Genomic DNA, 21,724 nt, shown 5'->3' on the forward strand with positions numbered 1-21,724 from the left:
AGGAGATCGTATTTGAGAAGAAGTGAGGGACGAAGGAAAGCAAACCACCCGCCAGTATTCTGTGTCCTTCCTTGCTTTTGTCATCACACCGGGCCAACTCCTGCTTCAAGTCCCAGCGTGGCCATTCACTAGCTGGGTGACCTTGCTCAGACATTTTAACCTTATTTACAATAATAACTTATCGGGATTTAACATAGTAACAACGTGTATTATTTATCATTTAAATTATAATAGGATTGTTCTAATTTATGTTAACAGCAATAAACCGTTGTATCGGTTACAAGATTTCTATTGTTTATACCAGTCAAGAACCAGAAATAAGCAATATTTAGGTGTCTCAAAGGAAACAGGAAGTATAAGTCAGTAGAGGTTTAAAAAGTCCTGTGTAGGGGTGCCTGGATGGCTCAGTCGGTAAAGCATCCGACTTCAGCTCAGGTCGTGATCTCGCAGTTCGGGGGTTTGAGCCCCACGTCGGGCTCTGTGCTGACAGCTTGGAGCCTGGAGCCTGCTTCGGATTCTGTATCTCCCTCTCTCTCTGCCTCTCTCTCTCTCAAAAATAAATAAACACTAAAAAAAATTCTTTTAATTACGTGTAGAAGAGTTGGGAGCAGAAATCTCGTTGGGAGGAGCCTTTGGAAGCTTCATGGGCACAGCACTTCAGGTAAGAAAGACAATGTTCAGGGGCGCCTGGGTGGCTCAGTCAGTTGAGCGTCCAACTTCAGCTCAGGTCATGATCTCACGGTTCACGAGTTGAGTCCCTCATCAGGCTCTCTGCTATCAGCGCAGAGCCTACTTCGGATCCTCTGTCCCTCCTCTCTCTCTGCCCCTCCCCCTCTCATGCTCTCTCTCTCTCTCCCCAAAATAAAGTTTTTTTAAAAAAGAAAGAGAATGTTCAGTAGTCCATTTCAATGCGTGAGAAGAGCTATTGGAGACAGAGAAGTCAGTCCAGGGAGAAGGAAAGGGGAAAAGAGTGAAACCAAATCCCAAAGAGTTCTCTGGAAATGATCGTTTTCCTTCCCCAGAGTTTATTGCGCCACATAACTTCAAAGTCTGTACCCATTAGTGAAAGTTCTCAAAAAACAACTGGACTAGCAAGAAGAAATGGTTCCACAATAGAATCCCTGAGGAAAAGAAAATGTCTACAGAAGAAGCCTCCAAGTGGGAGTGAGGAGTTTAAAACAAAACAAAACAGAATACAGTAGTTAAGGGGATGGGGATTTGAAATGAAGGGAGGTCATTCGAGGGGAAAAAAAAAACAATCAAATATGTTCATTATTTCTACAATATTATCACACAGAAATAGCCTCACTCACCTGACAGGAAGTTCAAGAGAAAAGATGGAGACTCTGCACAAATCTGAAAATGAAAAAAAAAAAAAATTAGATCAATGGCAAGTTGGCTTCTTGGCACCATAATGCTTGAAGCTACCATCAGCCCATCAGCCATGGCCCACAGACCACCCTGCCATATATCAGGGCTTGAACTTGGAAGCAGAGTTAACAAAAGAAATGGAGGAAGCAAACCCTGCTCTTAAGGAACTCGTTTTAAACTGAAGACCAGCCCAAAGCCACTGTTGGGGAGGAGCAGGTTAATGTTTTAGTAGCGTTTATGACTGCTCAGTCTCAGGCTTCATTAACAGCATCATAGGGGCACTGGAGAATGAAGTGGCCGGGTCGGCGGGGGAAGGGAGTCCCTTCTAGAAACCATGCTTTGTCAGATATTTCTTTATGTTTTTGTGACTTAACTTCCCTAGAACATAAACTCCTTGATACCAAGAATTGGGTCATTTATGTTTCTTGTGCCCCTAAAGCCAGAGGCAGAATTCTTTCTCCACAGAGGGACCACATAAATAACCGTATTGACTGTTACGTGTGGCTCAGAATTGGAAGGGGGATGTGGGAGTATGGGCAATGACCTGAGTGAGGGACAAAGCAGATGCATACCGGCGAAAGGGAAAGGGATGCCCACCCAAAGCAGAGTGCGATGTTGACAAACTGACTTGTATCTTTCAGAATATTCCATTACGCTTTACTTCGAAACCAAAACACTGGTATGACTATTAACTCGAAGAGTTAATACGCTTCATACGAGAAGAGAACTCACTTCATACAATGGTGTCCCCTCAATGTGAAATACAGGCATAACGGTTTTCAAATCAAGATTTGTTAAGAGGAAACAATCTATAGGTGATCTTGGAACCAAGTGACCTACTACTGGCTTCAGTCAACAGACAGAAGTTCAATGCTCAACGAAGAATCCAAGATATGAATTCAAAGAACAAATAAGGAGTCATGGTGAGTTTCTATTGATCATGATATGTTCTTTACCAAAAAAAGAAAAAAAAAAGTAGTTCTTGGGACACCTGGTGGCTCAGTTGGTGGAGCATGTGACTCCTGATCTTGGGGTTGTGAGTTCGAGCCCCACACTAGGTACAGAGATTACTTAAAAATAAAATCTTAGAAAAAAAAATAGCTCTTAATAAAGTCTGATACGTCAGAAAAACTTCATTAAGCAATGTTTAAAGAAGACAAAAACGAAGGCCAAGTATGACATCCTGTCCTAGCATGAACAAATTGCAAACACATGGCCCAATGCTCAATGTGGAATGAATGTAGGATTAACAAGTGAAAAACATTCAGATAATCAAACAGAGAAACAAATCGACTGTGACTTGAGTATGGAAATAATTTCACTTCACGTTTGTGCAAATGAGGGTTTTCTACCTAGGGATTTTGATGAAATTTCGCAACTCAAGAACATTGCCTCTTCAAAACCTTATCGATAACCACAGTAAAGCACAAAGGTTTTTGGTAACCAAGTTTATTAATAAACAACATGAGGCTCTCTTTGCTCCTTTGGAGTACTTTCAGGTAAAAAAAGAAGGCAAACAACAATGAGGTTTGTTTTGCCCACTGGAGGAAAAAATTTTAAAGGCCAGTAATATCCAGAGCTAGGGAGCATGTGGAGAAATGAACAGTCACATACAATGTTGGTGGAAACGTCAACTTAGAGAGAATAGTTCAGCTAGGTTTTGAAATGTGAAGGGTGTATAGCTTTTGATTCAGAAATTCTAATTCCAGAGGTTGTCCCTACAGAAACATTGATACACATACACACAAAAAACCTGTCGTTGCAGCTTCTGGTGTGGGGGAAGCTTAAGCACCCATCAGCAGATGAACAGTTAAATAAAGAATGGCCCATCCGGGGGCCCCTGGGTGGCTCAGTCGGTTAAGCGTCCGACTTCGGCTCAGGTCACGATCTCGCGGTTTGTGAGTTCGAGCCCTGCGTCGGGCTCTGTGCTGACGGCTCGGAGCCTGGAGCCTGCTTCCGATTCTGTGTCTCCCTCTCTCTGTCCCTCCCAGCTCACACTCTCTCTCTCCTTCAAAAATAAATAAACATTAAAAAAAAATAATGGTCCATCCATATTATGGAATATTATGCAATGCTTAAGAAAATGAAGTTGACCTACATGTATTGACATATAGAGATTGTGAGTACATGTAAGCCAGAAGAAAAAAAAATCAAGTATTCCTAATAATACATAAACTAGGATCTGGTAAGAAAGAAGCAAAGCTCTACGTGTGCATACTTATTTAAGTAGGGGCAAGTGCGAATGCACATGAAAAAGCCTGGAAGGAAACCCACCAAGCCTCCACAGAATGCAGTGTGATGGGGGAAAAGGATGAACACAAGACACGTATTTGTGTATTGCTTATGCAATGAAATCTATTTCTTCCAGCTAGGAAAAGCAGGAGAGAAGGAGAGCCAAGACATCCAGGTTCTCCAGAAAGAGCTCCCAAATCAAGCTCAGAGGGAGGGAGGCTGACTAGGAGCTAATGCCATCAATGGCTCAGCTGGAGGCCATGTCCACTGGCCCTGCCCTAATCCACTTAGAAAGAAAGAGAGACCATGTGGGGGCGGGGGGGGGGGGGGGGGGGGGGGAAGGGTACAGTGACTGCCAATGTTTGGGCTCCTTACATCACTGAAAGGAAAGGGCAAGTCACAAAAGGAACCATATCGACTTATGCAAGACATGGCACAGAACAGAGAAAGTTCTCAGAGAACAGCAAATTCACCGACGGCTAGGATTAACTGAAACCTCCCGCGGTTGCAGACTGCCCCAGAGCATGACATCCGGGAGGCTGGAAGTACATCCAACTTCCTCCATTTATCAAGCTGGCTAAAAGCCAGGGTAATACCAGCGCGAGCAGGGAGAGAAAAAGGGTAAGCAGACTGGACAAGTGGTTTGGGTGGGAAGAAATGCTGCGTATATGGTCAGAGCCCCGCTCCAGTGTCAAGTAAGCTCTCAGAGAGGCAAGCCCCATCCAAGGATCGGGACTCCGGAGCTCACAGACCGCAGAGGCCCTGGGTGCAGGCCACAGGACCCAAGCATCCTGGGGGTAATCAGCAGAAGAGGCCAAGCACACAAGTAACAGCCAGCCAGCCCCAGGCAGTTGTACCACTGCCCTCTGGGGCAATGCAAAGCTGGTCCAGGGATCAATTTAAAAAAACAAAAAGAAAAACCCCCGCTGGCTGGCGACACATGGCGACACAAGGCCCTCCTGGAAGACTCAGCACGTCATTTGAAACCTAATGATTAAGTAGTGGCCCGGACCGAGGGACAGAGAATGGCAGAGGGTTCCTGGCATTGACACCACCATGGAAGAAAGGACCAAACACAGAGGCTGTGATAAATCGGGAACGAGTGAAGAAATCAACAAAGAGAGGCTTCTCCACACTAGTAGGAAAAGCAAATTGCACTGTCAGAGATGACACTGAAGGTTAGGCTTGTGGGCACGCACAGAAGGCCAGGGATATGCAGGTTCTGGACTGGAGAGTAGTGGGTATCACCATCGAGGCACAAACAAAAGAGGGATGGCAGAACCGTGCGGTGGTCCCACTGCCGATCAGACCCAACCTAATAAGATCTTCACCCACACAGACTGCTAGAGAAGAGTTAAATTGTGACAAGGCTCTGGAAAACTCTGAAGATAATTCATGCAACAAACATTTACTGAATGCCTACTACATGCCAATAACAGGGCCACTCTGTATGGCTCCGCAGGCTGCACCCTGCCGAAGGGTGCCCGGCCAAGAGGAACTTCGGAGCCTGAATCCAGAATGTCGAGTTTTCTGGAAGTGCCAGATGAACCGGCTGCAGACTCTGTCACAGGCATGGCAGGAGCTCTGAGGAAGGAAACTCAACCAGTGCAGGGAAATGGATGCAGGCACGGAACACCTCGAGGAGGTAACAGTCATGCCGCATCCCAAAGGGTGCACGACCCCTTTTACGTGAAGAAATGGAAAAGAGCATTCCGGAGAGGAAACAGCCTAAATCAAGACACAGAGCCCATGACCGGCACGGAGTGGGCAGGACTTGGAATCAGCTGACGTTCCTGACGCATAAAGAGCAAAGCAGAGGATGGCCAGAAGGGACCCTGGAGAGATGGAGCAGAAAACCAATGGAACGTATTAAAAATATGTGAACGGGGCGCCCGGGTGGCTCAGTCCGTTGAGCGTCCGACTTCGGATCAGATCATGATGTCACCGTTAGTGGGTTCGAGCCCCGCATTGGGCTCTGTGCTGACATCTAGGAGCCTGGGGCCTGCTTCACATTCTGTATCTCCCTCTCTCTCTGCCCCTTCCCCTGTCATGCTCTGGCTCTGGCTCTGTCTGTCTGTCTGTCTGTCTGTCTCTCTCTCAAAAATAAATAAAAAACATTTTAAAAAATTTTAAAAAATACATCATGCGAATGGACTGGGAAAAATTCACACTGCGTGTCCACAGGGAGATCGTGATGGATCATGACTAATAGCCGCTGAGTATACGAGACACTCACAGGAAAAAGAAAAAAAAGGCAGCTAGGTGTTCTCCAGCTCTCCGAGGGGCAGAGGAGGAGAAACGGTGGCTTAAACCATAGCCCAAGATTTAAGTTAAACAGGAGGACGGATGCCCTGGTGTTGATCGCTGTTCTTTTGTAGAAGTGACAGAGCTTGTGGAATTGCTTTCTCAAACATCTAAGGAGATGACCTCATCGTGCCTGTGGTAAATGGAACAGACCAGGCCAGGGAAAGTAGCTGCCATACTATTTTTCCTACACTCAACTCCTTTCCTCTCTCACCCCTCCCCATTGTTCTCTCTGCCCTTCCCTTCAACAGGCGTTAACTCGTTTCACTGTGCTTCCCCTGATTGAGCCTCAAGGATACTGTGGGGAGGTTTTGGGGTTTACAGATTGAAGGGTTGTGGCAAATGGAAGGGTTGTGACAATCCTGCATTAAGCAGGTCTGTCGCTACCTCCCTTCCAACAGCATTTGCTCACTTTCTGTCTCTAGGTCACGTTTTGCTCATCCTCACAATATTTCGACCTTGTTCATCATTATTGTATTTGTTATAGTGATCTGTGGTCAGTGATTACAAGTTGCTGACAGCTCAGATGATGGTTAGCATTTTTTAGCAATAAAGTATTTTTGAATTCAGGCGCGTACGCTGTTTTGTGCAATGCGATTATCGTACGCTTAGCAATTAACACGTAACGCTTCCAACAAAGTGTACACATAACTTTCATATGCGCTTGGGAAACCAAAAACTTCATCTGACTTGCTTTATTGTGGTGGTCTGGACCCAAACCCACAATATCTCTCCAGCGTACCCATACTCTCCTTCGTCCTACAATGTCCCTCCTTTCCTTCTCTCCCCTTACCTAGCCTGACATTTGCCAAATTACTCCAAGACCTCAAATGTGGACGGTTACCTCTGTCCAGAGCTGGAAGAGCGGTATAGAAGACCGCGTGCCAAGGACCCACCATGGAATGACTCCCTGATAATCAGATCCAACTCTCTGAGGGAGGCAACCACAGCCCTCCACAGGACAAGGTGCAATTAAAGGTGTTCAGAACAAAGCATCACTTGCTCTAGGGTACAAATAATTACCACCTTAAAAGTAAATACGTCTGCGAGGACATACCAATTAGTTCTTTCTCAGAGCGTTAGTTTACGGTTTCACAAAAAGAATATTTTTAACTTTTTTTAAGTTTATTTATTTTGAGAGAGAGAGAGAGAGAGAGAGCACAAGCAGGGGAAGGGCAGGTATAGAGGGAGACAGAGAGAATCCCAAGCAGGCTCCGCACCGTCAGCACAGAGCCGGACACGGGGCTCAATCTCACAATCTCACGAACCACGAGATTGCGACCTAAGCCAAAATCAAGAGTCGGACACTTAACGGACTGAGCCACCCAAGTGCCCCTGAAAGAATACTTTTTTTTAATACAAGTCTTAGACTAAACTATACATTCATACAAAGTTAACCTGAGGCGAACCATCTTCCATTTCTTTGGAAACATTTCGCCACGAAAACTGAATTTAGGTAACCACCACAACCTTAAATCGACCCCAATTGTCATACCCGGGATTTTCTAACTCTTAACTTCCCTTTCCACTGGGTAGCAACAAATTCTGGGCATTTCCCTCTACTTGAACTATGTTTTGATATTGTATTTTCAATAATGAGATAAAATACAATGAAAACATATATAAACGGGGACAAAAACCAAACCGTTGTACAGGTAGGAGAGGCTCTACCAAGCAACTAAGAAAACCCCCACGTCAATTTTTCCTTTGTTTGTTAAATTTTTGTTGTACATTTGACATTATATTGGGGCTAAAAATAAAGTCTGAAGCATTAAACATCTTTCTGTGTCCAAATATATTTGCCGGTGGAGACGTACTACACACTTAACTGTTCCTTAGTCCTATGTCAGGAGTGAAAGATGAAGAAACCTTTGCCCATGAAGGTTTCATTGTTCCCCCTGGAAATGAGTAAGAAGTCACATTATTATCCAGTCGTATTTGACAGATAAAGTGCGCAAGATAGGAACCTGGTGATTCATTAATAGCACTTTTTATTTCAACGTGACACCCTCACCCTCACCCTCGACACTGTTGTGTCTCTGCCAACTGTGCCTGCAAAATAAATTTCTAGTCCTTCTCTTTGGTGGTAGATTGCAAAACGAGGTGTACAAAACACGTACACCATGCATGCTTGCTATCCCAGCGCGCTTGTCCATTTGCAAGGCGACTTTATGGGGCCTCCTATCAAAAGGCAGAGTCTATTTCTCCACCCCCAGAACGTGGGCCGGCCTTGCCCCTTGCTTTTGCCCAAGAGGACATCAGCAAATGGGATACAAGCACGCAAGTTCGCACCCTCTTGCTGCTCCTGGCGCTCTCAAAGCACCGTGTAAGCACATATACAAGCCCGAGCTAGCCCGCCACATGGCGAAAGGCACCAGCCCAGTCGTCGCCACTGTGCCGACCCCCGGGGACAGTCATCTGGCTGACTGGCAGCTGATGCAGGTGCATAAATGAGACCAACTGAGACCAGCAGGACCATCTAGCTGGGCCCAGGCCAACTACAGACTCCAGAATTGCGAATTAATAAAATGGCTGTGGCTTTATTAAGCCGCTAAATTTGGGGGCGTTTTGTTACACAGGAAAAGCTAATTTATATACTTTCTTTCTTCCTTTCCTTCCTCTTCATTCTGTCTCTTCCTTCTCTACCCTTTCTTCCTTTCATTACCACCCCCCCCAAACACACACACACACACACACACACACACACACACACACACTTCTTGCTTTCTTCCTGTCCTTCTACAAGTACTACAAAGTACCCTTTTAGGGCCCACTTGGTACAAGCCACTGGTCTGGACTATTTCGAATTCACAACCCTTTTCTTCTAACCCACTCCTTTTGAAAGCCACCAAGCTGACCCTGCAGACCTTGCAAGGTCTGTGGCTCCACTCCTAAGGTGATTCGGCAAGATGTTTCTGGAGACCAGCAGGCCAGAAGGCAGACTCTTGGCCGAGTTGGCAGCCCAGCTCCGGACATTTGCTGGTGACAATCTCCCGGGGGGAGTCATTTGTCACTGTGACCTGCTGAGTGGGTCACTGAGGGGTTCCAGCCCTCCCCTCTACCCGCCAGCAGGGAAGTGTCATAAGAAAATGGACCTTTCAAGCCAGACACCCAAGGGTTAAAGGGCATAGCCCAAGACCCTTTCTCTCATGTGGCTGCTGAGGCTAAGTAAGCAGAAAATATATTTATAACTACAGGAAACAACGCATTGTGAGTGGTAAAATGCTTAGATTTCCATTTGTTTACTACACGAATAAAAGACAATCAATAGGATCATCTTACTAATGACACCAACCCACTCAGTACAACTCAGAAGCCAGAAGGTCATTCCTTAAAATGCTTTTCTTTCCTCTTCCACATTTAGAGTCTGCACTTTATTCCCTAACTTATTTTTCCCCCGAATGATGTTTTTTCAGACTTTTTAAAAGCTTACTTTTCCCTGGTGTCCTGGAACCTGCCGTTTGTTTGTGGTTACATTAATTTTTAGAAAGGTCAAATTAGATGTCAGGGTTGGATAAATGTTCGTGTGTGTGTGTGTGTGTGTGTGTGTGTGTGTGTGTGTGTGATGTTTTAAATGGGATTCTCTCCCTTAAGATTCCTTGGAGAAGCTCTCTCCTTCTCTAGGTGCATGTGTGAATGTATTTCAAACTGACCACCAAAATGTGAGGTGGACAGAAATTTTAACGGCTTCCATCAACAAGGGTAAATTGGAAGTATACCCTCTGGTACACATTTCTAAGATTTTTCTCAATTTCTGAACGCTGTCCTTTTTTTAAGTTTATTTTGAGAGAGAGGGAGAGACAGTGGGCACTTGCGAGTGGGGGGGGGGAGAGGGGGAGACGGAGAGAGAGAGAGAGAGAGAGAGAGAGAGAGAGAGAGAGGAGAGAGACAATCCCAAGCAGTCTCCATGCTGTCAGCGCAGAGCTCGAGGCAGGGCTCGATCTCACAACCGCGAGATCACGACCTGAGCCGAAACCAAAAGTCAGTGGCTTCACTGACTGAGCCACCCAGGTAGCCCCTGAAGCCATTCTCTGGCAGAGCAGAGGAGTTTACTGCTTCAAGCATCTTTAATATTTCCCTTCCTATGTTCTCAAACTGTCCATAGAGCCTCATCATTTAGAGAGAATTACTTTTCCTCCTTCTCATCTGTTAAGAGTAATAACTTATTCCATTTGTACAATGGTTTATGATAGACAAGATGCTTTTGCATACATGACCTCAAGTGACCCACAAATGTTTGCCAGGCCCCATACTAGGTAGTGGGGATACACTGGAAAGCAAAGTAAGTCCTGCCTTCAGGAAGCTTATCATCTGCCGGGGAAGCAAAGATGTGATATAAAAATTAACACCAAGAAATGCAAATGTGGTAAGTGCCACCAAGAAAAGCATGTGGACCTCCAAGTGAAGACAGTGGGATTTGACCTAGGGGGTCACGGATGGCTTCCCTGTGGAAGTGATGCTAAAACCCGAAGGATAAGTGGGAGGAGTGAACCCAGAAAAGAGGCAGGGAAAGACCACACAAAGTAGAAGGAGCACGTGCAAAGGCACCGTGGCAGGAGGGAATATGACCTATGCAACAAACTAAAAACATGTCAGAGTGGGCAGGACGCAGAGGGGTCGGGGGCACTCGGAGATGAGACTGAGGGAGCAGACAAGACTCAGTTCATACGGGCTCCTGGTGGCCAAGGTGAGGATTCGTGTCTTGTTCTCAGAGCAATGGAAAGGTGCTGAAGGACTTTAAACCAAGGGTGATGTGTTCACATTTTGGCAAGACTGTTCTGGCTGTTGAGTGGAAAATGGATTAGGGAGGAACAGAGTGGAGTAGGGGTTCCAGTTTGGGATTTCTACTCTCTATCTCAAACACTGCTCTGAAGGTCTGAGCAATTCAATAAAACAAAAATCCAAAGTCAGATGTATAATCAAGGAAATGGAAACTATAGACTTATGTCATACATACACAAATATAATGGAATTCAGGGTTTGCAAAAGGAGGAAGATTCAAAATGATGATACAAATCAGTTTCCCCAGGGCTCGACAAACTTCTTCTGTGAAGGGGCAGATGGTAAATATTGCCAGCTTTGAAGGCTATAGGATCCCTGCTGCAGCTACTCAACTCCGTCACTGCGGCAAGAGAACAGCCACGGACAAAACGTAAATGAATGGACGTGGCCGGGTGACAATGCAACTTGATTTTCAAAACCATGGGGCGGTTGCCCATGGGCAGTAGTTGGCCCGCTCTATACCCCCGAGGAAGGGATATGAGTATTTGAGAAGAGAGACGCTAGCTTGGCTGAGGCTGGTGGTAGTGGTGATGAGATACAGACATATGCGAGGATATCCGGAAGGGAGCATCAGTGGGCCTCGTGTCTGGATTGGATATTGAAGGTGAGCCAGTGGAAGGCACAGCCTCGACTTCAACGAGGCAAGAGAGGCTCAGAGGTAGTAAGCGGCCAAGTGTGGGCTAGAACCCAGTTCATCACACCTGGCTTTTGTGGTCACATACAATTTGTACAGGGTTAACGTCAATCCCCAGCTCTCCCCCTCACATCAGTCCCTGTGAGACAACGTGGAAATGAGTCAGGTGTCACCAATAACAAAAAACAACATAGTAGACAGTCAAGGCCTCGCTGGGGGCTGGGGCACAGGACGAAGAAACCAGAGTGGGTAGGATTAACCAGAGACCGGCTTTAAAAAAGATGAGCTTGAGGCGCCTGGGTGGCTCAGTCTGTTAAGTATCCGATTTGGGCTCAGGTCATGATCTCATGGTGTGAGTTCGAGCCCCACACTGGGCTCTGCGCTGATGGTACAGAGCCTGTTTGGGATTCTCTTTCTCTCTCCCTCTCTCTCTCTGCCCCTTCCCCGCTCGCTCAAAATAAATAAATACACTTTTAAAAAACTACAAATAAAAAGACGAGCTTACAGTCAAGTGTCTGGTGAGGATGAGGAGGGGCAAAGGCAGGAGGAAGAAGGGTAAACCCAAATGTGAGGGACAGACGTGTGACCCAACACTTCCTAATGCCACCAGGGAAGGCACAGAGACTGATGTGGGAAGAGCAGGAAACCAGTGCTGGCTCTCGGAGCCGTTGGTACACAGGCCCTTCTTTTCTGCTCTTGCCTTCCAGTCTCGTCCCCCCGCCTTGCCCCTAGCATCTTAAAATTCTATCCTTGGACCTGTCCTCAGGACCTTGGACCTCTATCCTTGGACCTGGGTTACACAAACCCAGGAGGTCTCTGGAGAAGTAGAGTAAGAATTTCATCTTGGCCTCGTGTCTCAGAATCTCTGGTAATATTTTTATTTAGAGACCCCACTTGTTCCATGGAGGCCAAGAGGTACTTAACAACCAAAAGCACAGATAACAAAATGGCACTCTGTGTTCCCCTCCTCCCACAAAGAAAAGTAGCTTCAAGGAGAATATATGAATCAGAGAAGGAGGCCAACCAAGGAGGGGAACTAGGAAACAGATAGATAGGTCCTAAGGCCTTCCTATTTGTATTATTAAACCACAAATGTGGCTCTTTGGTGCCCAGATAGAAAAATCAATCATATTCCATTCTGAACTCTTATCCATGAAGTAAAGAAAACAAAAGAATCCTTCGAGGTTGGGGCATCTGGCTGGCTCAGTCAGCAGAGCGTGTGGCTCTTGATCTTGGGGTTGTAAGTTCAAGCCACACATTGGGTGCAGAGATTACTGAAAAATAAAATCTTAAAAAAAAATCCTTTGGGGTGCCTGGGTGGCTCAGTCGGTTGAGCATCTGACTTCGGCTCAGATCGTGATCTCACAGTTCATGAGTTGAGCCCTGCGTCGGGCTCTATGCTGACACCTCAGAGCCTGGAGCCTGCTTCAGATTCTGTGTCTCCCTCCTTCTCTGCCCTCCCCTGCTCATGCTCCATTTCTCTCTCTCTCTCGCTCTCTCTCTTTCAAGTATAAATAAACATTTAAAACACGTTTTTTTTTTTTTTTCAAAAAAAAAAAACCTTCAAGGAAGCGAAGTTTTTCATAAGCTAGTCAATGGAACCCACATAGGGGCTGGCCATACTTGGTCTCTCCACTTTCTTCTAGCCACTCTTGAATGTGTTTTAGTCAGGCTTTTGGGTTGCTTTTATCAAGGTCACCCATGACTTCCGCCTGCCAAACCCAGCCTTCACTTCTCAGTCCCCCACATGTCCTTTCAGCAGCCTTGAACGGCTGACCACAGCGTCCGCAGGAAGTTGTGGCTTCCAATTAACACTCTTCAAAACGTAGGCCAGTCTGTCTGCACAGGGAAACAATAAAGGGGTATGTTCTGTGAAGGCAAAAAGCATCTGCAGTCAACTCCTACGCATGGATAAATGGTGCTATGAAACGTGCTCATAGTCCTAAGAACACTGCTTTGAGGACACAAAGATGGGAGTGACTGATTCTATCGTCTTTTTTTTCATTTTTTGAAGTTTTTTAATTTTATTTTTGAGAAAAAGAGTGTGAGCAAGGGAGGGGCAGAGAGAAACGGAGACAGAGAATCCCAAGCAGGCTCTACACTGTCAGTGTAGAGCCCAACGTGAGGCTTGAACTCACGAACTGTGAGATCATGACTGAGCTGAAATCAAGAGTCGGAAGCTTAACCAACTGAGCCACCCAGGCGCCCCTGATTCTATCTTTTGTGTGTTTTATGTAAGGCAGAGAAACATGTTCTATATCAGGGACTGAAGATGATGGCGACCTAGAAGGGACTTTTAAAGCTTGCCTCTACAGAGTAGGACTCCTCTCCTACCCGAAGAGTTCTGTTGTTTTTTAAAAGGAAAGATTTTTTTAATGTTTACTATTATTATTAAATGTTACTTATCATTATTATCTGTTTTTGAGAGAGAGAGAGACAGAGCATGAGCAGGGGAGGGGCAGAGAGAGAGGGAGACACAGAATCCCAAGCAGGCTCTACCCGGTCAGCACAGAGCCCAATGCGGGGCTCGAACCCATGAACCAAGAGATCATGACCTGAGCTGAAGCCGGAAGCTCGAGGACTGAAGCACCCAGGCGCCCCAAAAGTTCTTTGTTTTTAACTGCCCTCTAAAAGACAACTTCTCAAGGCTTCTTTTGTAAGGCAACGCAACCCACTAAAGAACATGAATTTCAAATACCAGGGTCATTAACAGAGAAGTGTGTCAGCTTCAATGGGGAGTAGGGCCACCACAGGCATGGATGGCTGGGAAGGGCCCAATGGGGTCAAGGCCCGGACAACACAGGAGCACTGAGGTAGAAAGCTGCCCGTTAGCTTGGAGAGGGCTTCTCCCAGGGAGGGCGAAAGGAGAGGGGCGGGGAAAGGGAAGAGACCCCAGGGAGGAGCTTTAGCTACAGCACAGGTCTGCTGGGCCGGGCCTCAGAAACTGGAGGTCAGTGCCGTTCCAATCAGCTCTCGGACATCCAGGAAAACCTCCCATTTCAAACTGGCCTTCTCGTTTTATTTCCTCCCTCATCGGGATGTTCTCTTAAAGCATCAACACTACCTGCTCCTTTTGCTTATGTTGCCTTCAAAGGACTACTTGGCTCCTCCAGAAGCGGAGTTATTTTTACAGACTGGGTGGTGTAAGGCAGGGTGGGGAAAGCCCGAGATGGCGGAAACTCCTCTCTCACCGGAGAACTTGGCCGAGGCACCGCGCCCTGGCCTCACACCAGAGCAGGGCCATCCATTTTCTTCTTTTTTTAGTACTAGCCTCTTTGACCCACCCAGTGCTGTGATTTGTCAGTGTGTTTTTCCGGGAGGGCTGGCAGACGATTTGTCGGGTTCAACGGTTTGCACCGACGGCCCCAGTGGAGTCCTCTGAAGACTGCAAAACTGGACGCACAGACGGCCCGTAAAAATCCTACCTCCCACAAGCGTCTGGATGCTGCCTTTTCCCAAATGACCCTCCAGCACTGATGCAGCATGGGTGGCTTCACGGTATTTTTTTTTAATGATTTTTCCAAAACTGAGGTGTTCCAAGTGATGTGGGAGTACTATTTTTTTTTTTCCCTTGCGGGAAGCGTCTAAACTCCCCAGAGATTTGGGGAAAATGGGAGCGTAACTCATGAATGAACTGACTCTCAAAGCTCATCACCTGCCACCAAACCCCAAAGTCTCCGTGAACCATGAGATGCACGGGGCCTGCCTGTTAAGAGGCCTGTAAGTCACTTTAATACACTGCAGGGAAAGCGGTGTGATAATATATGTGCCATCTAGTTTGACCTTGAACTGTTACGAGGGGTCAGCAAACTTGACTGCAGAAAGGCTACTCTCCAGAGGCAGCTCCCCCGTGTCCTTCTGCCATGCAGATGTTGACCATTAATCCACACTTTGCTAGTCAGCATGTGGAATGCCAGAAACATTCTACTGATAAAAGTAGTGGCTCAACAGGAGCGATGAAGAGGATGTGGAGGAAAAAAGCAGAAGTTATTTCTCTCATCTGAAGTCACATAGGTTAGTCTCGGGGATGCATGGAGAATTCTACAGTAAAAAAAAAAAAGTGCAGGGTAAATATGAAATAAATATTTCAATCGGTCTCCCAGGTTCATCTCCGAAAGGGTCAAGTTGAAAAGACACAGACCAGAATGGGAAGGTCAGGTAAGCGGCTAATGGGGTTTGTCAGAAACATTCACTAACTTCTTAACTCCCTGTAAATTGTCAAGAAATCTTAACCATAGAAAAGAAAGGTCGCCAGGCCCGCTCACGAAGTAAGTGGCAGTCGTTTCAAGGGTCATAAGCGCCTGCCTTTGAATTCTGGCTGTGCCACCTGCCGTCCCTAAAACCTCGGGCAAGTCAGTCAGTCTCTCCGTGCACCTCAGTTTCTTCATATGTAAAATGGAGAGAATATCAACAGTGCCCATCTCACAGTTGTTGGAACACACAAAGGTGTAAATACAGACAAAATACGTAAGGGGCACCTGGGCGGCTCCGTCGGTTGAACGTCCGACTTCGGCTCAGGTCATGATCTCACAGTTCGGGAGTTCGAGCCCCGCGTCGGGCTCGCTGCTGTCAGCCCAGAGCGATGAAACAGGGATGATCCCTGTTTCAGGGATGTTTGCCCTTCACGGTTCTTGTGTGCAGGGGTGAGTAAGTGCGGGAAGGGTGCCCAGGGTGGAGTCTGGCTCCCGGCACCGGCTCGCGAGTGCCGCTTCGTAGTGCTCTCACCAGCTTTCGGGGCTGAAGCGCGGCAGACAGGCCGCTCTGCTGCCTCGCGCGCCCGGGGTCGTGGGTAAAACTGAACGGGCTCCTCCGAAGACACCTGCGCTCTGTCCTCCCCGGCGGCCCCACCTCGTCCAGCCCCCTGCGGCCCCCCTTCCCTGTGCTCTGCTCCTCATCCCCACCCCATCACAATCGCCCCCCCAGGACATAGCCGGTGTGGGCTCCCGACCCCTGAGTGTGAAGGCTTAGTGAGCTTTCTGTCTCAAGGCACCGGCCGGTGGGAGGGTCGGATCACCGAATCATTGACTTTGTCATTCGTTAAAGGCATGTGGAGACCGGCAGAGAAAGTATATTCGAGGGGCCGTGAGGGGCCAGGCCTACGTTTGAGGATTGGTCGGCTGGCAGCCCACGGCGCCACACTAGGAACACACCAGGGAGCAGGACGGATACAACTGTGCCCTTCTGGAACTCACATGCCAATGGGGCACTCAAGCAAATAGAAACGTAAATGGACAAACACAGGCAACCGTCTCAAGTGTGAAAGAGGGCCGTGAAGGGAACACACGAGGAGATGGATGACATTCCTAGAGGAGACGACACAGAGAGAGTGCAGCTTGCTCCGTATTATAAGGAAAGTCAGCAGAGAGAAACTGAGTCACAGCGTGACCATTGCTGTTAAGACGTTCAGGCTGGCAGGAGTCGGGCAACGCTCGGCCGATACGCCAGGAGACCCTAAACTCCACACGAGGGAACATTCTTTTTCACTCAGCTTTTTCACTCCTTTTGTCTCAGACAAGTTTCATATGAGAATATGGACACAAGTCCAAAGGAATCCGAATCATAATACTTAGAGAACAGGGTAAGTCTTCATCCGCTTCTGAGCTGTTTAGCTGAAGTTACAGGAGTAGACTAGAAAATGCACTCCCTCCAGAGCTGGTGGAAACTTGCCTTCTTACTACACCTCAAGATGCCAACTCGGAGGTGGGGGGGGGGGGGGAAGGGTGGGACTCGAGTTGAATTATATTTGTTTTGTTGCGGTTTTCTGGAATCTCTAAAATTTTAACAATAAAGATATATTATTTTTTAAAACAGAAAAAAATCTCACGAGCAGCATATTTTGGGGTTTTTTTCTATCCCAGCAATAGCAAAACAAAACTACACTAAAAACACTGTTAGCTGCTCAATAAAATCTGTACGCTATTAGTAATAAGTAGTAAGCAGAAAATCAAAGCTGGGAAGTGGATATGAAGTGTGTGTTGACCGGGGAGGGGGGGTGCGGGGGAGATTTTTGAGAGGTGGCCTGAGAAAGATGCCTGGAGGCCCACTGGGGGATGAGAGCTGGGGATGAGCGCCACAGGGAAAAGACACAGCTCTCTGGAAGAAGGATCCCTGATCACCCACTTACCCAGACAGGAAAGATTACTCCTGATGCGAATCAGTCTGGACTTGATGGAACCAAGCAACGAGTCAGAGGAAAATTAAGTGATGGGTTGGCATGGTGTTCGGATAAATGACAGCCAGTCTAGTAACTGCAGGCTATGATCAGGCAGGATTTGAAGTGCTTTATTTGTACTAATTCAATCCTGGGGCGCCTGGGTGGCTCAGTCGGTTGGGCGTCCAACTCTTGATTTCGATTCAGGTCACGATCTCATGGTTCATGAGACTGAGCCCCAAGTCAGGCTCTGTGGTGACAGCATGGAGCCTGCTTCAGATTCTCTCTCTCCCTCTCTCTCTCTCTCTCTCTGCCCCTCCCTGATGGGCACACATACGCATTCTCTCTCTCTCTCTCTCTCTCTCTCAAAATAAACTTTAAAAAAAAGGAAATAGAGAAAGAATGAAAGAATGACATCTGAAAACCTAGGGGAAGAAAAACTACTGCAAAGGAACTCAAACTCAACTTTGTGATTCCTTGTAGGCAAAAGACAATAGGATTACTACCCATTTCTGGAAGTTTCACCATTTCACTTTTACGTAATGCTAATTGCTTCTCCCACTTTCAGCTTTACACCATTTTGGTTTATAAAAGGTTTCATAAGAATGCTCTACTTTTGGACAGCACGGGAAACCTGTATTTCCAAAACCAATTTTATGGGTTGTGAACATTTGGAAGAACTAAAGCCACACAAAACAATCTCCAAAATAGCTGGTTAAAATCTAAATGAATTATTGGCTTGATTTAGGCTTAGTTAACAGAATAACTTGAGGTTTGTTGCAAGCTTCATTAACTCTGAGTGAGTGTGTGTGTGTGTGTGCATGTGCGTGTGTGTGCGCGCACGCGTGTGTGCGTGTGCATGTTTAAGCCCTCCTCTCGCCCCACCCTGGCAAACGGGGGCGGGTTCAGTTGTTCAATGGGAGTGGTCTAGGGAACAGTAAGGAATCATTTGGGTGGACTGTGCGGGGAAACATATATTTGTCCCTGGCTTGGTTCGGGCCTTGGCAAGTCGTATTGTCACTTGTTCTACTTTTTCTTCAGAGTTCAATTCAAGCTCATGGTTAAAGCTAACAGCAAAATATTGCTTAACTGAATAGGCACATTGCCGCAGAGAGAAGGGTTCTTTGCTTAAGGTGCCAAGCTCTATTACAGCACATTCGACCAGCTACCTGATGCTCGCTGGAAGAAAGTACCGCTTCACGGCTACAAAAGCAAGTGCACATATCTAACGCACAGCTCACAACCTAAACAACATTCAGCCTTCCAGACACAGTGCTTAGCAAAAGTCTGGCTTAGCTTTGTTGTTAGGCGTGTGAGTAATGATTTCACTGGGTCCTTAACTTCTTGAGCGAACGAATTTCCACTTACTGATTGATTTAATATGGTAACTGTAAAAAGAGCTGGACCCAGAGTCAGAAGACACGTCTAAAGGACTGAAGGAATGAAGGAAAAGGAAGAGAACGGAAAAGAAAAGAAGGTGAAGGTGAAGAAAGGAGAAATGAAGAAGGGAAAGAACAAGGAATGAAGTCCTGGCTCACGACAGGGAGGACCTCCGAAAACATGATGCTAAGCAAAAGAAACCAGACCCAGAAGGCCATATACCGTATGGTTCCAGTTATAGGAAATGTCCGGAGTAGGGGAATCCCTAGAGACAGAAAGTAGATGAATGGTTGCCAGGGGCTGAGGGCGGAAGGGAGAAATGGAGAGTGACTGCTAATGAGTCGGTAATGAAAAATGTTCTGGAATTAGATGGTGGTGATAGTTACACAATCTTGTGAATATGCTAAAAAACAAAAACAAAAACAAAAAAAAAATATATGAATTGCAGAGCACCTGGCTGGCTCAGTCAGAAGAGCACGCAACTCTTGATCTCAGGGTTGTGAGTTCAGGCCACCCATTGGGTGTCGAGATTACTTAAATAAAAAAAACTAAAACACACATACACACACACACACATTGAATTGCACACTCTAAAACGGTGAATTTTATGCTCTGTGAGTTATTTCTCAAGCAAAAAGGGGGGAGACAAAAAGAAAAAGTTAAAAAAAAAAAAAAAAAAAAAAGACCTGACTGCTATGGACACCCTCTGAGCTGTGAGCAAGGCATCTAATTTCACTACTATGCTTCCTCATCTGAGAAATGGGGTGATATTAACCTACCTCCCAAGTGGTCGCAAGGTGAGGATGAGATTATCTACATGAAAGTAATCTCGGAAAAAATGTACAGTGCTACAATTCAAGACAATTTCACTCAAAGCTCAATGAGGTTCTTCACGGAAATTTATGGTAATTCTAAAGTGTGTATGTGAAAGCAAGTGGCTAAGACAACTTGACAAAGAAGAACAAGAAAGAAAGGCTTCACCAACCGGACACCAAGACTCATTAGAAAGCTACAGCTACAGGCGCCTGGGTGGCTCAGTCGGTTGAACATCTGACTTTGGCTCAGGTCACGATCTCACGGTTCGTGAGTTCGAGACCCGCATCGGACTCTGTGCCCACGGCTCTGAGCCTGGAGCCTGTTTCGGATTCTGTCTCCCTCTCTCTGCTCCTCCCTGCTCACACTCTGTCTCTCTCCCTCCCTCTCTCCCTCTCTCTCTCTCTCAAAGAGTAAATAAACATTAAAAAAAGAAAGAAAGAAAGCTACAGCAATGAAGGCAGTGTAGTATCCTCTCACATTTAGACAAATACACCAGGAGGGCAAATTTGGGTGAGCCCGGAAGCAGATTTGCACACATAAGGACACTTGCTATGTACAGCAAAGGAAGTGCGAGGGCAGAAGCAGCTCAAGAGGGCAAGGACGCTGGGACGACTGGTTTTCCACACGCGGAAAAAACAATCCAGATTCCTCTCCCTCAATTCCAATTAGACAAATTATTTCCCAAGCCAACACTTAAAAACTTTCAGGAGACAAACAAAAGAATATCTTTAGGTTTGCAGGACAGGAACACGAAAAGAGGAAATCATAAGAGAAAAAAAAAAAGAAATTTGACTACATTAAAAGTAAGAACTTTATCAGAAAATACCATAAAAAGTAAAAAATAAATAAATAAATAAATAAGCCACAGAGTGGGAGTCACTGTCTACAACACATATCACAAAAAATTAGTTTCCAGAATATATAAAGAGCATCTACAAATCAATACCAAAAAAATATTGATAACCTGCCAGAAAATAGGTAAAAAACTGGAACTAGAATTTCACAAGATAAAACTGAAATAGCCAGTGAACAATGGTACTCAGAGAAACGCAAATCAAAACCGAAAGAGATATAATACCAATGCCTACCATCTCAGCAATATCCAAAAGTCTGGCTACGCTAAGTGTTGGCGAGGATTCTGTCCCTTAGGAAAGCAATCTGGCAATACCTAGTACACTTGAAGAGGCATAAACCCTATCATCCAGCACTTCCAATTTGAGATATTTAATCCCTGGAGAAACATTCATATACCAGTACAAGTAAATATGTTCACGGCTGTTCATAGTAGCTTCGTTTTTCACAACGAAATCTGCAACAACTTCAGTGACCATCGATAGAAGCAGGTATAAATGTATGTTTACATGATGGAACGCCACAGAGCAAAGACACAGACATGACCTAGAGCTACGTGTAACGAGGACAAATGTCACCAAAAAAAATGTTTGAAAATGAAAATTGCAGAAGAATACGACAACAGAAAAGATAACCATCATATAAAGTTTAAAAGCTTGCAAGGAGCATTCTCCTTTGCTTAGGAAAGTATACATATGTAGGAAGTGTACATACGAGAAGATAAACACCAATTTCAAGATAGCGCTTACCTTTGTGCATTTTAAAAGCATTTTAAAAAACCCACATTTTTTAAATGTACAGCCAGGGTCGAAGCTCTCCTGGTGACACCATTGATGGAGCAGGTCCAAAGTACATGGAATTCTCTGCACTTTCCTCAGCACAACTGAACCAGCACAGACCCACCCACAGTGGGTCCCCATAGGAGCAAAGGCCACACAGGGGTCAGAGCCATGTGCTTGACTGATATACAGTGTTCTGATTACCTGAGCCAATCATCCACAAGCAGTTGAACCCGGCAGCAACAAGACACAAGGCTCACTTCGCCTCAGGTACCATTTCGATCCTAGCAGGGAAGGAAGCTGAAGTATTGAAGTGGAAACATCCTGGTTAATGACGGATTACCATTTAGTAATAAACAGTAACGAAGATTATCAAAATCATAGTTAATATGAAAATCATCCTGTACCTAATTTAATCTTTAA

At 45.9% G+C, this 21,724-nt stretch overlaps 1 protein-coding gene across 1 annotated transcript in view; it reads right to left on the reverse strand.

Moving 5' to 3' along the window:
• Positions 1 to 21,724, reverse strand: part of ADGRG2 (adhesion G protein-coupled receptor G2) — a 121,867-nt gene that overhangs the window by 79,484 nt on the left and 20,659 nt on the right. The window contains exon 2 of the mRNA XM_042974619.1: positions 1,314 to 1,356. The gene's annotated coding sequence lies outside the window, so the exon portion shown is untranslated. The remainder of the gene's footprint in view (positions 1 to 1,313; positions 1,357 to 21,724) is intronic.

This window comes from Panthera tigris, chromosome X, assembly GCF_018350195.1.
Source record: "Panthera tigris isolate Pti1 chromosome X, P.tigris_Pti1_mat1.1, whole genome shotgun sequence".
Lineage (NCBI taxonomy): Eukaryota > Metazoa > Chordata > Mammalia > Carnivora > Felidae > Panthera > Panthera tigris.